Here is a 24,596-nt window from a genome sequence, read left to right as displayed (position 1 = left end):
ATGTTTGATATTATACCTTTATCAGTTCAGAATTTTTGTTTTATTTTATTTCTTGTATTCAGTAAGTATATTTTTAATATTTGATCTTTATCACATGAGAATTTTTTGTTTTTCTGATTTCTTGTATTCTATATGTATATTTTGAATATTACACCTTTATCAGGTGAGAATTTTTCTTTAATTTATCTGATTTCTTGTTTTCAATATGTATATTTGGGATATTAATTATTTATCATGGGAGAAATTTTGTTTTATTTAATTTCTTGTGTTCAGTATTTATATTTTGGATATTAGACATTTATCAGATGAGAAATTTTGTTTTATTTATCTGAATTCTAGTGTTCAATATGTATATTTTGGATATTAGACCTTTATCAGTGAGAATTTCTGTTTTATTTACTTGATTTCTTGGGATCAATGTGTATATTTTGATATTAGACCTTTATCAGATGAGAATTTTTGTTTTATTTATCTAATTTCTAGTGTTCAGTATGTATATTTTGGATATTAGAATTTTATCAGATTAAAATTTTTATTTTATTTATCTAATTATGTTCTATATGCATGTTTTTGACATTAGACATTTATTAGATCAGAATTTTTTTTCATTATTTTCTTATATTCAGTATGTATATTTTGGCTATTAGACCTTTATCAGGTGAGAATTTTTTTTATTTGTGTGATTTCATGTATTCAATATGTATATTTTGGATATTAGCCTTTTGTTAGGTGATAATTTCTGTTTTTTTTATTTCTTGTGTTCACTATGTATATTTTCGATATTAGACATTTACCAGATGAGAATTTTATTTATCTAATAATGTCAAAATGTACATTTTGAATATACATTTTGTGTTTTATGTAGTTGATTTTTTGTGTTCAATATGTATATTTTGGATATTAGACCTTTATCAGGTGAGAATTTTTGTTTATTGTATGATTTCTTGTGCTCAACATGGATATTTGGGACATTAGACCTTTAACAGATGAGAATTTTTTATTCACAAAGATAGATGATAGAATATTTCCTTTAATTTTGCCAAATACAAATAGACTAGTTATTATAACTATAATTCTTGCTTGATAACTGTTTTGTTACATGTAATTTTACTATGTTAAAATAAAAAACTTCCTTTTTGATTAGACAGAAAAGTGGAAGTTCCCTGGGATGGTCTTTCTGTTTGCTGTGTATATGTGTAATGACCATTGGTTAATATAGAAGGTGCTTTTTCCTATGGCAAGACAGGTTAGATCCAGGTAGGAAATCCAAAAAAAATATACAGAGAGAAAAAAAGGCAGAGTGCAGGAAGATATTGCAGTCTGCTGGGGTATCCAGATGTATTGGAACACCCGTAAGACCATGAGACATGTGGTGATACTTAGACTAATAGAAATGGGTTAATTTAAGATCAAAGGGCTCATCAATGATCAGCCTGAGCCATAGACCAAACAGTCTGTAATTAATATGAGTCTCTGTGTGTTTATTTGTGACTGACCAGCTGCAGGACACAAGAAAACTACCAACTGCAGGGCTTCTTCTGCCTTGGCAGCCAAAGGTGCTTTAAAGTGTTTTATCCATTGTGGAAAAAGCACTATCCTGAGATATGAGGTGCTGCACAGTTTTTGGCCAAAACAGTACAATGGAAAAGAGAAGGCATCTTCAACAAATGGTACTGGCAAAACTGGATGTCAACATGTTGAAGACTGTAAATAAATCCATATCTGTTGCCATGCACAAAACTCAAGTCCAAGTGTTGAGGTCAAAGACCTCAACATAAATCCAGTTACACTGAACCTGATAGAAGAGAAAGTAGAAAGTAGACTTGAAGTCATTGGCACAGGAGATCACTTCCTAAATATAACACAAGTAGCACAGACACAGAGAGTAACAATAAATGAGACCTCCTAAAATGGAGAAACTTCTGAAAGATAAAAAACACAGTCAATAACAAAACAACAACCTACAGAATGGGAAAAGATCTTCAGCAAACCCATATCAGACAGAGGGCTAATATCCAGAATATAAAAAGAATTCAAAAAATTAGACATCAAAATACCCAACAGTCCAATTAAAAATGGGCTATAGAGCTAAACAGAGAATTCTCAACAGAAGATTCTCAAATTGCTGAAAGACATTTAAGGAATTGCTCAACATTCTTAGTCATCAGGGAAATGCAAATCAAAATGACTCTGAGATACCACCTTACACATGTCAGAATGGCTAAGATCAAAAACACTGAAGACACTTTATGTAGGAGAGGATGTGGAGCAAGGGAACTCTCCTCCACTGCCGGTGGGAATGTAAGCTTGTACAGCCACTCTGGAAATCAACATGATGCTTTTTTAGAAAATTGGGAACCAATATTCCCTAAGACCCAGCTCTACCACTCTTGGAAATATACCCAAGGAATGCTCAATTATACCACAAGGGCACTTGCTCAGCTATGTTCATATCAGCATTGTTTGTAATAGCCAGAACCTGGAAACAACCTAGATGCCCTTCAACAGAAGAAGGGATAAATAAAATGTGGTATATATACACAATGGAGTACTACTCAGCAGAGAAAAACAATGATGTCATGAGGTTTGCAGGCAAATGGATGGATCTAGAGAAAATTATCCTGAGTGAAGTAACCCAGACTCAGAAACACAAACATGGTATGTACTCACCCATAGGAGGATACTAGATGTAAAACAAAGGAAGACTAGACTGCTACTCACAACACCAGGGAGGCTACCTAGAAAACAGGACCCTAAGAAAGACACAGAGATTGCCCAATCACAGAGAAATGGATGAGATCTATATGAACAACCTGGACATGAGTGGGGTTATTGAAGGGCAAGGGTTGAAGGAAAGAGAGCTTAGGGGAGCAGGAGATCCCAGCTGGATCCAGAACAGAGAGGGAGATCAAGGAATAAAAGACCAAGATAAATGAAGTCCACATGAGAATAGGAAGAAGCAAAATATTAGAGAGGTCCCCAGAAATCGACAAAGATACCTCCACACTAGATTACTGGCAATGGTCTAGAGAAAGCCCAAACTGACCTACTCTGGTATAGAATGGCCAAACACCCTAACTGTTGTGCTAGAAATCTCATCCAATGACTGAGGGAAGTGGATGCAAAGATCTACGGCCAGGCTGCAGGTGGAGCTCTAGGAGTCCAATTGGCGAGAAAGAGAAGAGATTGTATGAGCAAGAATTATTGAGACCAAGATTGGAAAAAGCACAAGGACAAATAGCTAAACTAATAGAAACACATGACCTATGAACCAATAGCTGAGGAGCCCCCAACTGGATCAGGCCCTCTGGGTAAGTGAGACAGTTGATTAGCTTGATCTGTTTGGGAGGCATCCAGGCAGTGGGACCGGAACCTGCCCTTAGTGAATGAGCTTGCTGTTTGGAACCTGGGACTTATGCAGAGACACTTCTCTCAGGCTAGGAGGAGGGGACTGGACCTGCCTGGACAGAATCTACCAGGTTGAGCTGAATCCCCATGGGAGTCTTTGCCCTGGAGGAGATGGGAATGGGTGATGGGCTGGGAGGAAGGCAGGGGTGGGAGGGGGGAGCACAGGGAAATCCATGGCTGATATGTAAAATTAAATCAAATTATAAAATAAAAAATATATATGTATAGAACATACTTAGGTAAATGAAAAAAATTCTCCTCTGATAAATGTCTAATAACTATAACATATATTGAACACAGAGGATTAAATAAAATAGAAATTTTTATCTGATAAAAGTCTATTATCCAAAATATACATATTAAACACAAAAATTCCAATAAAAGAAAAATTCTCGTCTGATAAAAATCTAATAACTAAAATAAATATACTTGTTGAACACAAGAAATTAAATAAAATAAAAATTCTCATCTGATATTGGTCAAATATAAAAATATACATTAAACACAAGAATTCAGATAAACAAAACAAAAATTCTCATCTGAAAAAAGTCTAATATCCAAAATGTACATATTGAACACAGGAAATCATAAACAGGACAAAATTCTCATGTGATAAAAGTCAAATATCAAAAATATACTTATCAAACACAAAAATTAAATAAAAGAAAAATTCTCTGCAGGTAAAGTTCTAATATGCAAAATATACACATTGATGACAAGAAAACAGATAAATAAAACAAAAATTCTCAAATGTTAACAGTCTAATAACAAAAAAAAGCACACTGAACATCAAAAATCAAATAAATTAAATGAAAATTCTCATCTGATAGAGGTCAAATATTAAAAATGTATTTATATTACACAAGTAACTATATAAAACAAAAATTTTTCACTGAGAAAATTCTAATATCCAACATAAACATATTGAACACAAGAAGTTCAATAAAACAAAAATTCTCATCTTGTAGAGGTCGAATATCAAAAATATACACATTGAACATAAGAAATTAGATAAATAAAACAAAAATTCTCATCTGATAAAGGTCTAATATCAACAATATCATTATTGAGCACAAAAAAACTAAAGAAAAGAAGAATTCTAACCTAATAAAAGTTTAATACTAAAATTATACATATTAAGCATAAGTAAATAAAGCAAAAATTGTCATCTGATAAAGGTGTAATATCAACAATATATATATTAAACACAAGAAATCATAAAAAAGACAAAATTCTCATGTGATAAATGTCAAATATCAGACATATAGTTATTGAACACAGGAAATTAAATAAAACAAAACTTCTCAACTTATAAAAGTCTAATATCAAAATTATACATATTTGTATATTTCTAACTGTATTTATACCATTCATTTAACAATGTAATACAATTTTCTAATCTGTGAATGTTATTATTACCAACTATTAGGATATAAAGAAATGAAAGTTAGTAGTAAGACATTACAATAAAACTTGTAGTCAAATTTGGTATGTTTTCAAGATTGAACAGATATATTTTAGATAGACAGGTCATCTTCAAACCCTTCAGAGATCTACAGAATACGGCATTTAAAATGTTTTAATAACTTAGAAAATTTTTCTTTTTTGGTATGACTATGAGACATGTCGGCTCCTGGCAGTACCAATCTACTTCAGAGAAAATATGGGCATTGAAAAAACTGCAATTAGGGATAACTTTCATTGTGGCAAAAGTTAGCCACTGGACAACAAAGTATCCCTGAATCAATTGCTGACAAACAGGATAGACAGGACACGAAACAAAGGACTACTGATTCTTGCCAAATCAAGTGTGGTTATGGCTTTATCAAAAGGCATCTTCTGAGGCCAGGACAATATGGCACCATCTCTGAAGTGGCCTTCACAATCCAGAAAAGGTACAGTGCCCTTTTCTTCTAAGGCAGCTGAACAGGCAGTGGGCTGATGGTTTCTGATGTGCAATGGAATAGCAGCTGAAACAGTTATTCTTGAAGAGTAATTAAGCTCACACTTCTCAAAAGTAGAATAGAATTTAATAGAGGGATGTGGAGAAGAACGGGATGCTGAGATGAAGCCACATACATACATAGCCAAGAAGAATGGACAGCTGAATTCAAAAAGCATCAACATTTTCCAGAATTTAAAATCCTGAATCATGACATGACACTAGTGGAATTCAGGGGTTTCTGGTACATGGACTGCTCTCACCCAATGTGATGTTGAGCTGTTGACCTTGTGTACATCCTACTTCACAAATGAGTCTGTCAGATATGCTAAGCCTATAGGCTGAAGATGATGCCCCAACACTGCGGAGAAAACTCAGATGACTGTCCAAGAAGCTGGCTGTTTCTGTCAACTCACAATTTTTTGGAAGTTGCTTGCATGTACTTCCTGTTTTTATTTTTGTTAGCTAATATTATTTCCTTCTTGAGTCTCTGAGGGAGTTGACGATTAGTTAGTTACAGTTGAAGATTAATTAAGATAGAAAGTGAATTAGATACATTTTGAACTTAACAAAATAGGATAGATAATGGAATTAATTTCTCTGAATTTGTCAAATACTAATGGACTAGACATTGTTTAGGTATTTATTACTTGTATATATTGTATATAGTTATTGTACTTTTGTATATAGTTTTTCTTATGTTAGTTATAAGCTTTTTCCTTCTTTTCTTTTTATTAAAATAGAAAAGGGGAAATATGGTGATATTTTATTTTGTACTAAAATATTATTTGTATGTTAATAAATAAAGTTGCCCAGTGGTCAGAGCTATTAGTAAGCCATAGAAAAGGTGGGCGGTGGTTTCGTACACTTGTAATCCCAGCACTTGGTAGGCAGAACTAGGTAAGTCTCTGTGTGTTCAGGGATACAGCCAGCATTGGATACACATGCCTTTAAACTCAATACCAACCATAGAAGACCTGGAGCTCTATACAGACAGGCAGTGAGGAGGTGGTCATGTGGTTGGGTTTACAACCAATGAGAAGGCAGAACAGAAAGTCTATATAAAGACTTTAACACAGGAAGAAGCTCTGGTTTGGAGAGGTAAGAAAACCGCAGGAGGAAGGGTAAGGTTTTAGCTCTTAGCTCTGACTTCTTGGCTTTTTTCTTTGCATTGGTTCTGTGTTTCTTATTTAATAAGATGGCTGGTTACATCTACACCTTATAAAGAACTAATATCAAAAATATTCATACTGAACACATGAAATCAAATATTTAAACAAAAATTCTCATCTGATAAGGTCTAATATCCAAAATATACAAATTGAACATAAATAGACAAATAAAACAAAATTTCTCATCTGTTAAAGGTCTAATATTCCAAAATATACATACTGAACACAAGAAATTAAATAAAAGAAAATTCTCACCTGATAAAGGTCTAATATCCAAAATATGCTTGCTGAACACAAGAAATTAAATAAAACAAAAATTCTCACCTGAAAAAGAAATTATATCCAAAATATGCATACTGAACACAGGAAATCAGATAAATAAAACAAATTTCTCATCTGTAAAAGGTCTAATATCCAAAATCAATACACTGAACAGAAGAAATCACATAAATAAAATAAAAATTCTCATCAAATTAAGGTCTATTATCCAAAATATATACATTGAACACAAGATATCATATAAATAAATCAAAACTTCTCATCTGATAAAGGTCTAATTTTTAAAATATACATATTGAACATATATAAATAAATAAAACAAAAATTTTGATCTGATAAAGGTCTATTATCCAAAATATATATATTGAAAACAAGAAATCAGATAAATAAAAATAAGTCTCATCTGGTAAAGACCTAATTTCAAAAAATACATATTAAACATAATTAGATAAATAAAACAAAAAATTATATGGGTTAAAAGTCTAATATCAAAAACATATTTATTGAACATAAGAAATTAAATAATACAAAACTTCTCACCTAATGAAGGTCTAATAACCACATTATACATATTGAACACAAGAAATCAGATGAAGGAAACAAAAATTCTAACATGATAAATGTCTAATATCCAAAATATACATATTAAACACAAGAAATTAGAAAAAACAGCAAAAATTATCAGCAGTAAGTCTAATATACTAAATATAAATATTGAAGACAAGAATTCAGATAATTAAAAAAAATTCTCATCTGATGAAGGTCTAACATCAAAAATATAAAGACTGAATACAAGAAATATAAAAAAATTCTCATGTTATAAAGGTCAAATTACAAAAAATTATCTTATTGAACACAAGAAAATAAATAAAACAAAAATTCTCATCTAATTAATGTCTAATATTGAAAATGAACATATTCAACATAATTACATAAATACAATGAAAATTCTCATCTGATAAAGGTCTAAGGTCAAAAATATACATATTGAACACAAGAAATCAAATATATACATCAAAAATCCTCATTTGATAAAGGTCTAATATCCAAAATATACATACTGAACACAAGAAATTAAAAAAAACAGATACTCTCACTTGATAAAGTTTTATATCCAAAATATACATATTGAAAATAAGACATTAGATAAACAAAACAAAAATTATCATCTTACACATGCCTTATATCCAAAATGTACATATTAAAAACAGGATGTGAAATACACAAAACAAAAATTCTCAACTGATGAAGGTCTAATGCAAAAATATACATATTGAACACAAGAAGTCACATCAATAAAACAAAAAATCTCACCTGATGAAGGTCTAATACTCAAAATGTAAATACACAACACAAGAAATCAGAAAAACAAAAAAAAACCTCATGTGATAAAGGACTAATATGAAAAATATACATATTGAACACAAGAAATTAAATGAACCAAAAATACTGATCTGATAAAGGTCTAATATCCTAAATACACATATTGAATACAAGAAATCTGATAAATAAAAAAAAATTCTCTCCTGATAAGGGTCTAATATCCAAAATATACATATTGAATACAAGATATCAGGTAAATAAAACAAAATTCTCATTTCATAAAAGTATAATAATTTAAATATACATTTTGAACACATTAATTTAGAGAAAAAAAAATTATCAGTGTTAGGTCTAATATTCACAATATACATATTGAACACAAGAAATCAGATAATTAAAAAAATTATGATCTGATAAAGCTCTAATACCAGAATATATATATTGAATACAAGAAATTAAATAATCTAAAAATTCTAACGTGACAAAGGTCATCTTCCAAAATATATATATTGAAAATTAGAAATCAGATAAATAAAACAAATATTCTGATTTGATAAAGTCCTAAATCCAAAACAGACATACTGAATATTACTAGATAAATAAAACAAAAATTTTCATCTCATGAAGGTCTAATATCCAAAATATACACACTGAACATGAAAAATTAAATAAAACAAAAATCCACCTGATAATGAACTAATATCCAAAATATGCATACTATACACAAGAAATCAAATATATAAAATAAAAATACTCATCTTATAAAGATGTAATATCAAAAAATGGACATATTTAACATAATTAGATAAATAAAATGCAAATTCTCATCTGATAAAAGTCTAATATCCAAAATATATGTACTGAACACAAGAAATTAAATAAAACAGAAATTCTTATCTGATAAATGTCTAATACCCAAAATATACACATTGAACACAAGAATTTAGATAAATAAAACAAAATTCTGATCTGATAAAGGTCTAATACCAAAAATATTCATATCGAACAAAAGAGGTCAGATAAATAAAACAAAAATTCTCGTAAACATCTAATATCCAAAATCCACATATTGAACACAATAAACTAGAAAAGAAAATTATCAGTGGTAAGTTTAAAATTAAAAATATAAAAATTGAACGTAAGAAATCAGAAAAATACCACTAAAATTCTGAACTGAGAATGGTCTTATATCAAATATGCACATATTGAACATAATTAGATAAATAAAACATAATAATTCATCTGATAAAAGTAACATCAAAAATATTCACACTGAACACAAGAAATTAAATGAAACAAAAATTCTCACCTGATAAAGGTCTATTATCCAAAATATACATATTGAACACTAGAAATCAGACAAATAAAAAAAATACTCATCTGATAAAGATCTAATATCAAAAATATACATATTGATCACATGAAATCAGATAAATAAAAAATTTCATCTGATAAAGGTCTAATATTGAAAATATACATATTGAACACAAGATTTTAAAAAAGCAAAAAATTATCATGTGTCAAAGGTCAAATTACAAAAATATTACTATGAAACACCAGAAATTAAATAAAACAAAAATTCTCATCTGATAATGTTCTAATATAAAAAATACACCTACTGAACACAAGAAATTGGACAAATAAAACAAAAATTTCCATCTGATAAAGATCTAATATCCAAAATATACATATTGAATACAGGAAATCAGAAAAATAAAATAAAAATTCTCATCGAATAATGGTCTAATATCAAAAATATGCAAACAGAACACAAGAAACCGGATAAATAAAACAAAAATTCTCATCTGATAAATGTCTAATATCCAAAATATACATATTAAACACAGGATACAATATTAAAAAAACAAAAATTCTCATCTGATAACAGTCTAATATCAAAAATATATATATTGAACAAAAGAAATCAGATAAATAGAACAATTCCCATCTGATAAAAATCTAATATCGCCGGGCAGTGGTGGCGCACCACCGCAGAGCCAGGCGAATCTCTGTGAGTTCAAGGCCAGCCTGGGCTACCAAGTGAGTTCCAGGAAAAGGCGCAAAGCTACACAGAGAAACCCTGTCTCGAAAAACCAAAAAAAAAAAAATTTAATATCTCAAATATACATATTGAATACAATAATTAAAAAAACCAAAAATTATTAGTGATAGTTCTAATATCCACAACATATATATTGAACTCAAGAAATCAGAAAAATAAAACATAAATTCTGATCTGATAAATGTCAAATATCCAAATCAGACATACTGAAGATAATTAGATAAATAAAACAAAAATTGTCACCTGATAAATATCTAGTATCCAAAATATACACATTGAACACAAGAAATCAGATAAATAAAACAAAAAAATCTCATCTGATGTAGATCTAATATGGAAAATATAAATATTAAATAAAAAATCAGATAAAAAAAATGAATATTCACATCAGATAAAGGTATATTATCCAAAACAGATGTATTGAACATAAGTAGTTAAATTAAAGGAAAATTCTCATCTAATAAAAGTCTAATATCCAAAATAAACCTACAGAACACAAGAAATCAGATAAATAAAATGAAATTTCTCATCTGATAAAGGTGTATTGTCAAAAATATACATATTGAACACAGAAATTAAATAAAACAAAAATTCTCATCTGAGAAAGAACTGATATCCAAAATACACATATGAACACAAGAAATCAAATATATAAAACAAAAATTCTCACCTGATCAAGGTCGAATATACAAAATATACATATTGAACACAATAAATCAAATAAAACAAAGTTCTCACCAGATAAAGGTCTAATATTAAAAATATACATATGGAACACATGAAATTAGAAAAACAAAACAAAATTCTCATCTGATAATGGTCTAATATCCAAAATGTAAATATTGAATACAATTACTAAAAAAAATTATTAGTGGTAGATCTAATATCCAAAATATACATATTGAACATAAGAAATCAGATAAATAAAACAAAAATTCTGAGCTGAAAAAGTCAAATATCCAAAACAGACATATTCAATATAATTAAATAAATAAAACAAAAATTCTCACCTGACAAATGTTTACTATCTAAAATATACATATACAACACAAGAAATCAGATAAATAAAACAAAAATTCTCATCTGATAAAGGTCTAATATCGAAAATATACATATTGAACACAGAAAATCAGATAAGTAAAATGAAAATTCTCTAATAAAGATCTGATATCCAAAATATACATATTGAATACACAAAATCATAGAATTGAAACAAAAATTCTCATCTGATAAAGATATAATATCCAAAGTATATATGTTGAACACAAGAAATTAAATAAATGAAAAAAATTTTATCTGATAAATGCCTAATATACAAAATATACATATTGAAAACAATAAATAAGAAAAAAACAAAAATTGTCAGCAGCTCTAATATCCAGAATATACATATTGAACACAAGAAATCAAATAAAAGAAAAATTCTCACCTAATAAAGATCTAATAATATCCAAAACAGACATAATAAACATAATTATATGAATAAAACAAAAATTCTCACATGATAAAGGTCTCATATCCAAAATATACATATTGAACACAAGAATTAAGACAAATAAAACAAATATTCTTATCTGATAAAAATCTAATATCAAAACTATACATGTTGAACACAAGAAATCAGATAAATATAACTAAATTTCTTACCTTATAAAGGTCTAATATTCAAAATGTATATATAAAACACAAAAAATCAGATAAAAACAAAATTTATTTATAAAAATAAATTTCTTATTTATTGAAAACAATAAATAAGAAAAAACAAAAATTGTCAGCAGCTCTAATATCCAAAATATACATATTGAACACAATAAATTAGAAAAAATCAAAAATTATTAGCTGTAGCTCTAATACCCAAAATAAGCATATTGACTACTAGAAATCAGATAAATATGAAAACATTCTGATCTGATAATGCTCTAATATTGCAAAAGGACATATTGAACATAATTAGATAAATAAAATGAAAATTCTCATCTGATACAGGTCTAATATCCAAAATATACATATTAAAGACAGGATATGAAATAAATAAAACAAAAATTCTCATCTGATGAAGGTCTAATATCAAATATATATATATTATATATATATATATATATTGAACACAAGAAATTAAATAAAACAAAAATTCACATCTGAGAATGGTATAATATCAAAAATACGCATATTGAACACACGACCTCACATAAATAAAGCAAAAATTCTCACCTGAGAAAGATCTAACATTCAAAATATTCAGATAGAACACAAGAAATCAAAAAAAGCAAAATAAAATTCTATTGTGTTGAAGAACTAATAAGAAAAATATTCATATTGATTGTAATTAGATAAATAAAACAGAAATTATCAACGGATAAAAATCAAATGTCCAAAATATACATATTGAACACAAGAAATCAGAAAAATAAAAAAAAATTTTCATCTAATAAAGATCTAATATCCAAAATATAAATATTGAACACAAGAAATCAGATAAATAAAATAAATACTCATCCGGTAAATGTATAATATCCAAAATATACATGTTGAACACAATGAATAAGCAAAAAACAAAAATTAGCCGGGTGGTGGTGGCGCACACCTTTAATCCCAGCACTCGGGAGGCAGAGCCAGGCAGATCTCTGTGAGTTCGAGGCCAGCCTGGGCTACCAAGTGAGTTCCAGGAGAGGCGCAAAGCTACACAGAGAAACCCTGTCTCGAAAAACCAAAAAAAAAAAAAAGAAAAAAGAAAAAAAAAATTATCAGCAGTAGGTCTAATATCCAAAAGATACATATTGAACACATGAAATCAGATAAATAAAATAAAAATTCTGATCTGATAAAGGTCTAATATTCAAAACAGACATATTGAACATTATTTAAATAAAAGAAAATTTCTTCTCTGATAAATGTCTAATACCCAAAATATACACATTGAAGATAATTAAATACATAAAACAAAAATTTGCTCCAGATAAAGATATAATATACAAAATATACATATAAACACAAAAAATTAGATAAGTAAAACAAAAATTCTCATCTCATAAATGTCTAATATCCAAAATATACATATTAAAAACAGGATACCAGAGAAATAAAATGAAAAATCTCATCTGATGTAGGTCTAATACCAAAAATATGCATGTAGAACACAAGAATTTAGAAAATAAAATAAAAATTCTTATCTGATATAAATCTAATATCAAAAGTAAACATATTAAAAATGAGAAATCAGATAAAAAACTGTCATTTGATAAAAGTATAATATCCAAAATATACATACTGAACCCAATAAATAAGAAAAAAACAAAAATTCTCACCTATTGGTCTAACATCCACAATATACATATTGAACACAAGAAATCAGATAAATACAACAAAATTGTGATCTGATAAAGGTCTAATATCTAAAACAGACATATTGAACATAATTCAATAAATAAAACAAAAATTCTCATCTGATAAAGATCTAATATCCAAAATATACATACTGAACACAAGAAATCAGATATATAAACAAAGACTCTCATCTGATAAAGGTCTACTATTCAAAATATACATATAGAACACAAGAATTCAGAAAAACAAAATAAAATTTTCATGTGATAAAGGACTAATATAAAAATATACATATTGAAAATAAGAAATTAAATAAACAAAATTCTGATTTGAAATAAATATCTATTTTCCTAAATATAAATTTTGAACACAAGAAATCAGTTATATAAAATGAAAATTCTCATCTGATAAACCTCTAAGATCCAAAATATACATATTTAACACAATAATATAGAAAAAAACAGAATTTATCAGCAGTATATCTAATATCCACAATATACAAATTGAACACAAGAAATCAGATAATTGAAACATAAATTCTGACCATATAGGTCCAATACCAAAACATATATATTGAACACAAGAAATTAAATAAGTCAAAAATTCTAACCTGATAAATGTCATTATCCAAAATATACATATTGAAGACTAAAAATCAGATAAATGAAATTAAATAAAACAAAAATTCTCATATGATGAAGGTCTAATATCCAATATATATATATCGAACACAAGAAATTAAATAAAACAAAAATTCTCATCTCATAAAGTCATTATCCAAAATATATGTATTGAAAACTAGAAATCAGATAAATAATAGAAAAGTTCTCACTGGTTAAAGGTGTAATATCCAAAATATACATATTGAACACAAGAAATCAGATAAATAAAATGAAAATTCTCTTCTGATAAAGGTCTAATATAAAAAATATGCATATCAAACACAAGATTTAAATAAATAAAACAAAAATTCTCATCTGATAAAGAACTAATATTCAAAATATAAATATTGAACATAGGATAACAGATAAATACAACAAAAATTCTCATATGATAAAAGTCTAACATCAAACATACTCATATTGAACACTAGAAATTAAATAAAACAAAATTATCAACTGATTAAAGTCATTATCCAAAATATACATATTGAAAACTAGAAATCAGATAAATAATACAAAAATTCTGATCTGATACATGTCTAATATCAAGTATATACGTATTGAACGTAACTGGATAAATGAAACAAAAATTATCTCATGAATGTCTAATACCAAAAATATGCATATTGAACACAAGAAATTAAATAAAACAAAACTTTAACCTTATAAAGTACTGATATAAAAAATATGCATATTGATCACAAGAGATCAAACATGTAAAACAAAAATTCTCATCTGATGAAGGTCTAATATCCAAAATATACATATTGCACACAATTAGAAATTGTTAGATTTCTTTTGTTCAATGTGTATATTTTGGATATTAGACCTTTATCAGCTGAGAATTTTTGTTTATTTGTTTGATTTCTTTTGTTCAATGTGTATATTTTGGATATTAGACCTTTATCAGAAGAGAATAACTGTTTTATTCATCTGATTTCTTGTTTTCAATATGTATATTTTGAATATCACACATTTATCAAAAGAGAATTTTTGTTTTCTTTAATATTTTTGTGTTCAATAGGTCCATTTTTGATACTAGACATTTATCTGATGATAATTTTCATTTTATTTATCTATTTTTGTTACATATGTGTATTTTGGATATTAGATATATATCAAATAAGATAAAAAAACAAAAAAAATCTCATCTGATAAAGGTCTAATATCCAAAATATACATATTGAACTCAAAAAAACTGATAAATAAAACAAAAATTCTATTTGATAAAGGTCTAATATCTAATATATATATATGTATGTATATATATATTGAACTCAAAAAACCAGATTACAAAAACAAAAATTCTCATCTGATAAAGGTCTAATATCAAAAAAATACATTTTAAATTCAAGATATCTGAAAAATAAAAAAAAATTATCAAATAATAAAGGTCTAATATCCAAAATATACACGTTGAAAACAAGAAATCAGAAAAACAAATCAAATATTCTCACTTGATAAACGTCTAATATCAAAAATATAATTATGGTACACAAGAAGTAAAATAAAAAAATTTCTCATCTGATAAAGGACTAATATACAAAATATACATATTGAACACAAGAAATCACATAAATAAAACAAAAGTTCTCATCTGATAAAGGTCTATTATCCAAAATATATTTATTGAACATAAGAAATTAGATAAAGCAAAAAATATCACCTGATAAAAGTCTAATATCCAAAATATACATACTGAACACAAGAAATTAAATAAAACAAAAATTCTCATTTGATATAGGACTTATACAAAAATATACATATTGAACATAATTAGATAAATAAAACAAAAATTTTCATCTGATAAAGTCTATTATACAATATATATATATATGAAACACAAGAAATTAAACAAACCAAGAATTCTCATGTGATGAAGGTCTAATATCCAAAACATACATATAGAATACAAGAAAACAGATTAAAAAAACAAAAATTCTCATAAGAAAAAGGTCTAATACCCAAAATATGCATATTGAACATAATTAGAAAAATAAAACAAAAAATCTTTTCTGATGAACTTCTAATATCCAAACTATAAATATTGAACACAATTAAAAAAAAACAAAAAACAAAAATTCTCATGTGATAAAGGTTTAATATGTAAACTATACATATTGACCACAAGACATTAGCTCTATAAAACAAAAATTCTCATCTGATACAGGTCTTATATTCAAAATATACATGTTGAACACAAGAAATCAGATAAATAAAACAAAAATTCTCATCTGATAAAGGTGTAATATCCATAATATACATTCTGAAAACTAGAATTCAGATAAATAATACAAAAATTTTCAGCTGATATAGGTCCAATATCAAAAATATACATATTGATACAGGTCTAATATCCAAAATATACAAAAGGAACCCTATAAATCGGATAAATAAATAAAAATACTTATCTGAAAAGTGCTAATATCTGAAAAATAATATTGAACACAAGAAATTAAATAAAACAGAACTTCTCACCAGATAAAGAACTTGTATCAAAATTATACATATTCAACACAAAAAATCAGATAAATTAAACAAAAATTCACATCAGATAAAGGTCTAAAATAAAAAATATACATATTGAACACAAGAAATCACATAAATGAAACAAAAATTATCATCTAAAAAGGTCTAATATCCAAAATATATATATTGAACGTAATTAGATAAATTAAATAAACATTTGCATCTGATAAAGTTTTAATATCCTAAATAGACACATTGAATATATTGAGATAAATAAAACAAAAATACTCTGTAGCATGAATCTTAAAAGTTCTTATTAATAAAATAAAACCTGAACCAGGTATTGGGGTGAACACTGGAAGATCAGAGAGACAGAACAGGCCACAGCCACCTCACCTCACCATTTCATCAGCTAATCCTGTTTCCTCAGACTGGAAGCCTCTGAGTCCTCATTAGAATGAATCTCAGCTGAACTGCTGCTCCAAAGCCTGAAACCTTAACCAGCCAAAAGCTTCTAGTTCCTGGTCTTCATGCATTATATACCTTTGTGCTATCTGCCATCACTCCCTGGGATTAAAGGCTCACTTTCTGGGATTAAAGGCGTGAGTCACCATGCTTGGCTGTATCCTTGAACACATGGATTTCTTGTGTTCAATATGTATATTTTTGATATAAGAACTTTATCAGGTTAGAATTTTTGTTTGATTTATCTGATTCCTTGTGTTCAGTATGTATACTTTGTACATTATACCTTTATCAGGTGAGAATTTTTTATTTATCTAATTATGTTCAAAATGTATATTATGGTGATATTTTATTCATTGTTAACACATTTCTCTTGATGTGAGTAAAGATAATGAAAGCTTTTGTTGAAACCTGTCACAGTCCAGCCAGATTATATTATCAAAAATCCCATAATTTGAGATATGCTTTTTCTTTTGGAATTTTTTTGAGACAAGATGTGTCCAAATAGGCTGCCCTTGAATTTACCGTGGGGACCAAGCTGGCCTCAAACTCACAGAGATTGGCCCAACATATTCTCCCTGGGCTAGAATTACATCCATGCACCTCTAAGTCCAGAAATACGGGTTTCTAAGTGACCTACAATGGAATAAGAAAGTGACAGGATAATACAAATTTAAAAAGGAACAATAAATGTTTTGAAGAACAGAATTATTTTTTAAATTCTATAATTTAAATGGCCAAATCATTTTATATGTTCTCAATAATTGGGTTATTTTCTTTACTGGTATTTTCATCTACTTATAAATGTTTGAACTGCATTTGTGTGTCTACACCTGTGTGAGGAAATGTATGTAGCCCTGAGAGGACAACTTACATTTGTCTTTTATCTACTTCCCCTATGTGAGATCTAGTGATGAAACTTATGGAGCCATTTAGTTGCAAATGACCTCAATGACACTTATTCAGGTTTAAAAATAATTTATATATGTCCTGATGTAGGAGTGTGCATATATCAATGCCCAAGTATAGAAATAAGAAAAAAAAGTTCTAGGAGTAGTATGGATCACCCAGAGGTAGAACTCACGTCCTCAGGCTTAGCAGAAACAGTTTTACAAATTGAGACAGTCCTCTGGCATTCAATTGTGGTTCTGAGATAATGTTATAAACAAATGCTTAGTCTCCATGGTAAATTTTGAAAAATATATGGTCGCAAAAATACTTTAATATGCAAAGAAGATTTATTATTCAAATTGTTCTTTGTTCTTCTATCCCTCTATGAAATTAAGTTGACAATCTGAAAATACGATAATAATTTAATGTTGAAGTATTTCTACAAATCTTATTTAAGCACCTGTGAGATGGCTCATTGGTAAAGTCTTTGATGTACAGTGCTGGAAACTAGACTATGATCACCCTATTAAGAGGACCACAAAGTTGTCTTCTGGTCTTCACATATCTGCCATGAGCCTATGACCCATAATCATTTCACACGCCATTAAATGGTTTGTACAATAGAAATCTTAGTGATATTACATTACCTGGCATCTCTGGATAATCCTCATGAAGGAAGTACTTGAAGATGAAATGCCAAATGGTTAACTCATGTGGATGGGACAATCATGAAACATCAAATTATATAAATATTCATATATAATATAACAAGCTATGGTATGAGGTGCATGGTGGATTGCTGATTATCCTACTTTATTACATCTTTATCAGATGGATGAAAATACTGCTTTGATTACACAAATGAGGTATTTAATGTTTCTTATATTCTCTTCCATTAAGCATTTTAACATTAACATTGTTAAATTGGGTAGAAAAAAGCATACATGATGGGAGTACATCATCTAGCTTTGGACTTGTACTCAGAAGGTGGACACATAAGGATCATGAGTTCAAATGTATCCCTGAATCATTACTCACATTCAAGCCAAACAGAATTACAAGCACATATCTCAAGGGAATTTGTGAACATATGAAAAACAAAGCCAACAACAAAAACCCACCACCATTTTACAGACAACCTTACTTGAAAAGTATGATCACACACTGCTTGATATTAAATAAACAGTGGACCACTTAGACTATGGGTATACCATTCTATACATTACAGCAGAAAAATACCTATCACTAAGAAAAGTGCAATAGAAAATGAACAAAAGGCATAGGAGAAATATAAAGGCAACAAAATAAACATCACTAAATGTATTTGTCACACATATTGCACACTTAATATCTACCTCAAAAGTTTCAAGATAGAAATCACAATGCATTTGTGATCTCCACCATTAGCCCTAAGTGAACATGGTAACTAATTTATTTCCTTCAACTGTGTGATGAAAAATAAATGAAACATGACTTTTTTTTTCTTGAAGCTGAAGAAAACTGTGACATCTTTACCAAATTGTTTACATGCATAGGGTTTTTCTCTTGTATGAGTTTGTCCTCATTTCCACACTTCAAAAAGAAATAAATAGACTTTAAAAAATTGACAGCACTAGAGATAGGACTGGACAGTTAAGAAATGTTCATTCCCAGGACCAAGGTCTGATTTTTGACAACTTCGTGTCATTCATCTCCAAGATCCAATGATCTAACATTTTCAGGAACCAGTTCACATGATCACATACTCAAACAAACACAGACACATCACATAATTACAGGTACAACAACTGTTTAAAGAAACAATTTTAAATGAAGGGATTTTTTTTCTCTTGTAAGCATTAATTACTATAACAGGTGTTAAAGCATCTAACGGCTTTCAAAGTTTTCTTTATCATGAATCGGCCTATGTAACAGAAATCTAGCATGTAGGCTTGAAGCCAAAGAAATCAATCCTTCTAAGCTGGTGGTAACAGTTCAATTTTTTTAGAAAATGCTGCCCTGCTGGAGTAAACATGTGAGTGTGGTTAGGCTTTAAGAAATTATATCCACACATCATTTCCAATTCCCATTCTCTGCTTCAGGCTGCAGTTTAAGGAAGTGAGTTCATAGCCTCCTGCTTTAGCTGCCATGTCTGACAATTATTGTCATACACTTTCATGCTAATACTGTATCCCGTTGAAACTAATGGCCAAATTATACTGGTTTATAAGTTAATCTGGACATTATATCACAACAGAAAGAAAAATAATACAAATACATAAATTTTTATACCTGAATTAGTTATTAAATGAAATTTAAGAGAAGGACAATATCTAAAATGCTTACATTATCATTTAAATCTGTAGTTCAAGTTCCAAATCTACATAGAGAAACGCTGTCTTGAAAAATAAAAAAAAATAGTGCAATTTTTTTACACTTCTGAAAGGAAAGATACCCTAACTGTCAGAAGTCAGCCATTAACTAGAGCTATGAAGGGAAGATATCCTGGATATCTCCTGTTGTGAGGGAAAAGGTAACCTGAATATTGAGAAGTAAGACTACACCTGATGCTGTGCTTCAGTGGAAAATAGTCTCCATGCAAAAGGTATTAATCCTGCTCATCTCCAACAGGGAGCCCTTACAGTTGAACTCAGCTCCACACTGCTAAGAGTTTCCCAAGAGAGATGTCCATTGCTGCTGTTCTCCACTCACCTGAGGGAGTTTCTCAGCAGAGCTGTCAATTCAATTTCTGTTCTGCTTTATTAGAATTTCTAACAGAGATGTCCGTTTCTTCTCAGCTACAACTGAATTTGTTGTAACTGGTTCTGGATTCAGGAACAAAGTGTGTTTCTTTGACCCTGATTTCAATGTCAGGATGTTTTTCACTCTGATTTCAGGGCCAAAAGGTGTGTCATTCACTGGCCCTATTTTCAGGGTCAGTGTTTGTTTAAGTGGCTGCCTCATTTACCCTACACAAAAGGCTACATAAATTCATAAAATTTTCCATGAATGTTTTGCTGTAAACCATATAAAAGCAGACACCATAATGCCTGAACATTTTTTGACACTGTCAAATACTTTTCTATTGAAGACATACTCTTCTGTATCTGATTATATGTATGTTGCCTAAAGTCTTAACAAATACTTTATTTTTTTATTTATTTTTTTTTCCAGACAAGGTTTCTCTGTGTAGCTTTGCGCCTTTCCTGGAACTCACTTGGTAGCCCAGGCTGGCCTCGAACTCACAGAGATCTGTCTGCCTCTGCCTCCAGAGTGCTGGGATTAAAGGCGTGCGCCACCACCGCCTGGCAACAAATACTTTATAAGCAGATGGCCTCTGTAACTTTTTCATATAGGTGCATATTGAAATTTCATATTGAAGACAATTGAGTTGTGCAGAGGTTCTACCACACTAATTACATTCATATGTTTTCTCTCCAGTATGTGTTCTTTTATGTATTTGCAGATTGTAATGACATGCCAAGGCTTTACCACACTAATTACATTAATAGGGTTTATCTCTAGTATGTGTTCTTTTATGCCTTTGAAGATATCTGTGATGTGCAAAGGTTTTACCACACTGATTACATTCATAGGGTTTCTCTCCAGTATGTGTTATTTTATGCATTTGAAGATGAATCTGATATGCAAAGGCTTTACCACATTCTTTACATTCATAGGGTTTCTCTCCAGTATGTGTTCTTTTATGCCTCTGAAGATGATTGTGATATGCAAAGGCTTTACCACATTCTTTACATTCATAGGGTTTCTCTCCAGTATGTGTTCTTGTATGCCTTTGAAGATAACTGAATTGTGCAAAGGCTTTACCACATAAATTGCATTGACAGGGTTTCTCTCCAGAATGGGTTCTTGTATGCCTTTGAAGATAACTGAATTGTGTAAAGGCTTTACTACACGGATTACATTCACAGGGTTTCTCTCCAAAATGAGTTTTTTTAAGCATTTGAAGGCTACTTTGACAAGAAAAGGCTTTACCACCATGATTTCCTTCATAGGGTTTCTCTCCAGTATGCTTTCTTTTATGTTCTTGAAGATAGTTTTGAAATTCAAAAGCTTTACCACATTGATTATATTCATAGGGTTTCTCTCCAGTATGTTCTTTTTCATACATTTGAAGAGTACTGGGATATGAAAGATCTTTAACATATTGAGTGTATATAGTATGTTTCTTTCCAGTTTGATTTTGTTCATGACTACAAAAATTATGGGACATGTAAAAACATTATCACATCTAATACACTGTTTAATCTTTATATCTGTATGAATTAATTTTACAATTTGGTTCAGTTGTAAAGAAGAACGAGATATTAAGGTTTTATCATTGTTCACACTCATCTTATTCCACTTTATTAAGAGTTGGTTTTCATCTGTGAAGATACTTGTGTTGGTAAGATCCTTTAATACATGAGTCACATATACAGAATTTTTTTATATATGAGGTAATTCATATATTTGAAGAAAACTGGAAAGTGACACAGCTTCAACATCTGCATTGCATTAATAAATTTTCCTATACTGTGGTATAGTCATTAAGGTTTCTTCACAATAACTGACAGTAGACTCTTGACTCTAACTGCTCCCTCTCTTAGCAGCACAATCACAAGTTTACAAACTACATTACCATTACTATTCACTATTTGCTTATTAAAAAGCTTTAAAATATAATTATCACCTCTTCACTATGTGTAATTTTATAATATGAGTAGTATGAAATGAATTAATTGCCAGTTCTATAGCATATTTCCCATGGTGCTATGATTCAAATCGAGATATCTGCTAAGGCATTGTTCCCTTGTCTTTTTTTTTAAGAATGCCTTGTAAATTTATTTCAATAACATAAAGTAGAGATATATGGTTTTCTGAAAATTTAATAATCATTGCTATACTTTAATCTGTGCTCATTTACACTGTTGCTTTTGGTTAAAACTTCCAGGATACATTTTAATTTCTTGAGAGGCACATTTGTATCAACTTGCACAAGAAAATTACCTTTCATCTCCTCTAGAACTTTGAAGATGCTCTTCAGTATTATGGTCTTCCCAATTGTATCCTAAGACAAAGTACCAGAAAATAGGTTATTTTCTTTAAAACTGTCCAAAATTTATGTTACTATCTTCAATGAAACTTAGAATATTACTGATTTATTCACCCAATATTCTTTCTCAATCAAATTACACAGAAGTATCCAAATCCTAACAACAGTTGTCCTCTCATTTTAATATGTGAAGAAAAATCTATCTTACCTATAATAGTGAGGTTCCTGTAGGTTTCCAGCATCACATCTTTGTAGAGATTCTTCTGGGAAGGATCCAGTAAAGTCCACTCTTCCCAAGTGAAGTTGACATGCACATCATCATAGGTCACTGCATTCTAAAATATCCCATACACATGTACAAGAGAAACCATAATACTTACAACATTGTAAATGTATACTTCTTTGAGAGTATAGTCATATAATTCTGATGCTCCCCACACTTACTTCATGACATACAAATTATATGTAATCAACAAGTCCCTTTTGAAGGAAGCTGAATAGGAGGATCACTTCTGTCATTTCTGTACCCTTTGTATGGGATATCACCTTGCAAGAGAAATGCTTATTAACAAATATAGAGAGAGAAGTAAACAGATCAACAGTACAGAGTACACACAAGAGAAATTGTATCAACAATTACTAAATATAAAGAAAAATAAGATGGACAATCTGGGTGTATTGGCTCATGCCTTTAACAGCAGGACTCAGAAGACAGAGGCAGGTATATCTGTGTCTGAGTTAAATCCCAGCCTAGTCTATGCAATCAGGTCTAGGAAAGCCTGTAGTACATGTTAAGACCCTGTCTCCCGAGCAAAAGTCAGCAGAACAAGAAAGAAAGAACTAAGAAGTTTTTACTGACATTCCTACAAAGAGTTATGCATTTACTTTAGTTCTGTATTTCTCAAGAATGCTGAAGTGCCACAATTCAAACTATAACATAAGTAAAAATTTACTAAAAAGTAGTGCATGTTTAAATAGTTATAAAGGGAAAGATGAAAGCATTAGCCACATAAATGTTGATGATAAATAATCAATACAGATTATGCGAGAGAGATGGCAAGCTAGTAAAGAGCTCTTGCTGGTCTTGCATATAGGTGGGCTCAATTGCCAGTACTAATATGAGGAAACATATCTATCCATTATTCCAAGTTCAGGGTTACTGAGACCATCTTTTGATCACTGTGAGGATCAGGTACCCACATGGTACATATCCATGCATTCAGATAAATACTCATACTCATTTCAAAATCAAAATAAATGTAACAGACAGGAGAAAGTTCATGCACCTGCAATGCAATGACTCAGAAGGCTCAAGAATGTTAATGTCATGGATACATGCCACATAGAGAAATAGAATGATAACGTGTGTCAAATTTTAAAATTCACATTATATGTGGAGCTCAGTACAACAACATATGCTTGGCATTTACAAAAACCTACATCATAGGCCCATCATTCAATAATATAAAAACAAAACAACCAGGAATGTTCACCCACATTAATCTGTGGACTTGGGAGCCAGAATCAGGGAGATTTGTGAGTTCCAGGCCAGCCTGGTTACAGA

At 29.4% G+C, this 24,596-nt stretch overlaps 1 long non-coding RNA gene across 1 annotated transcript; it reads right to left on the bottom strand.

Moving 5' to 3' along the window:
* Positions 1 to 22,157: 22,157 nt before the first annotated feature.
* Positions 22,158 to 24,037, bottom strand: LOC131901515 (uncharacterized). Its single transcript, XR_009376762.1, has 3 exons — positions 23,241 to 24,037; positions 22,987 to 23,047; positions 22,158 to 22,190 (listed from the first exon to the last, which is right to left on the bottom strand). It is a non-coding gene; the product is annotated as an uncharacterized LOC131901515 (long non-coding RNA).
* Positions 24,038 to 24,596: the final 559 nt, after the last annotated feature.

This window comes from Peromyscus eremicus, unplaced genomic scaffold (genome assembly GCF_949786415.1).
Source record: "Peromyscus eremicus unplaced genomic scaffold, PerEre_H2_v1 PerEre#2#unplaced_104, whole genome shotgun sequence".
Taxonomy (NCBI): Eukaryota; Metazoa; Chordata; class Mammalia; order Rodentia; family Cricetidae; genus Peromyscus; species Peromyscus eremicus.
The sequence above is the reverse complement of the archived record's forward strand: the minus strand, read 5'-3'. Positions and strand labels throughout refer to the sequence as shown.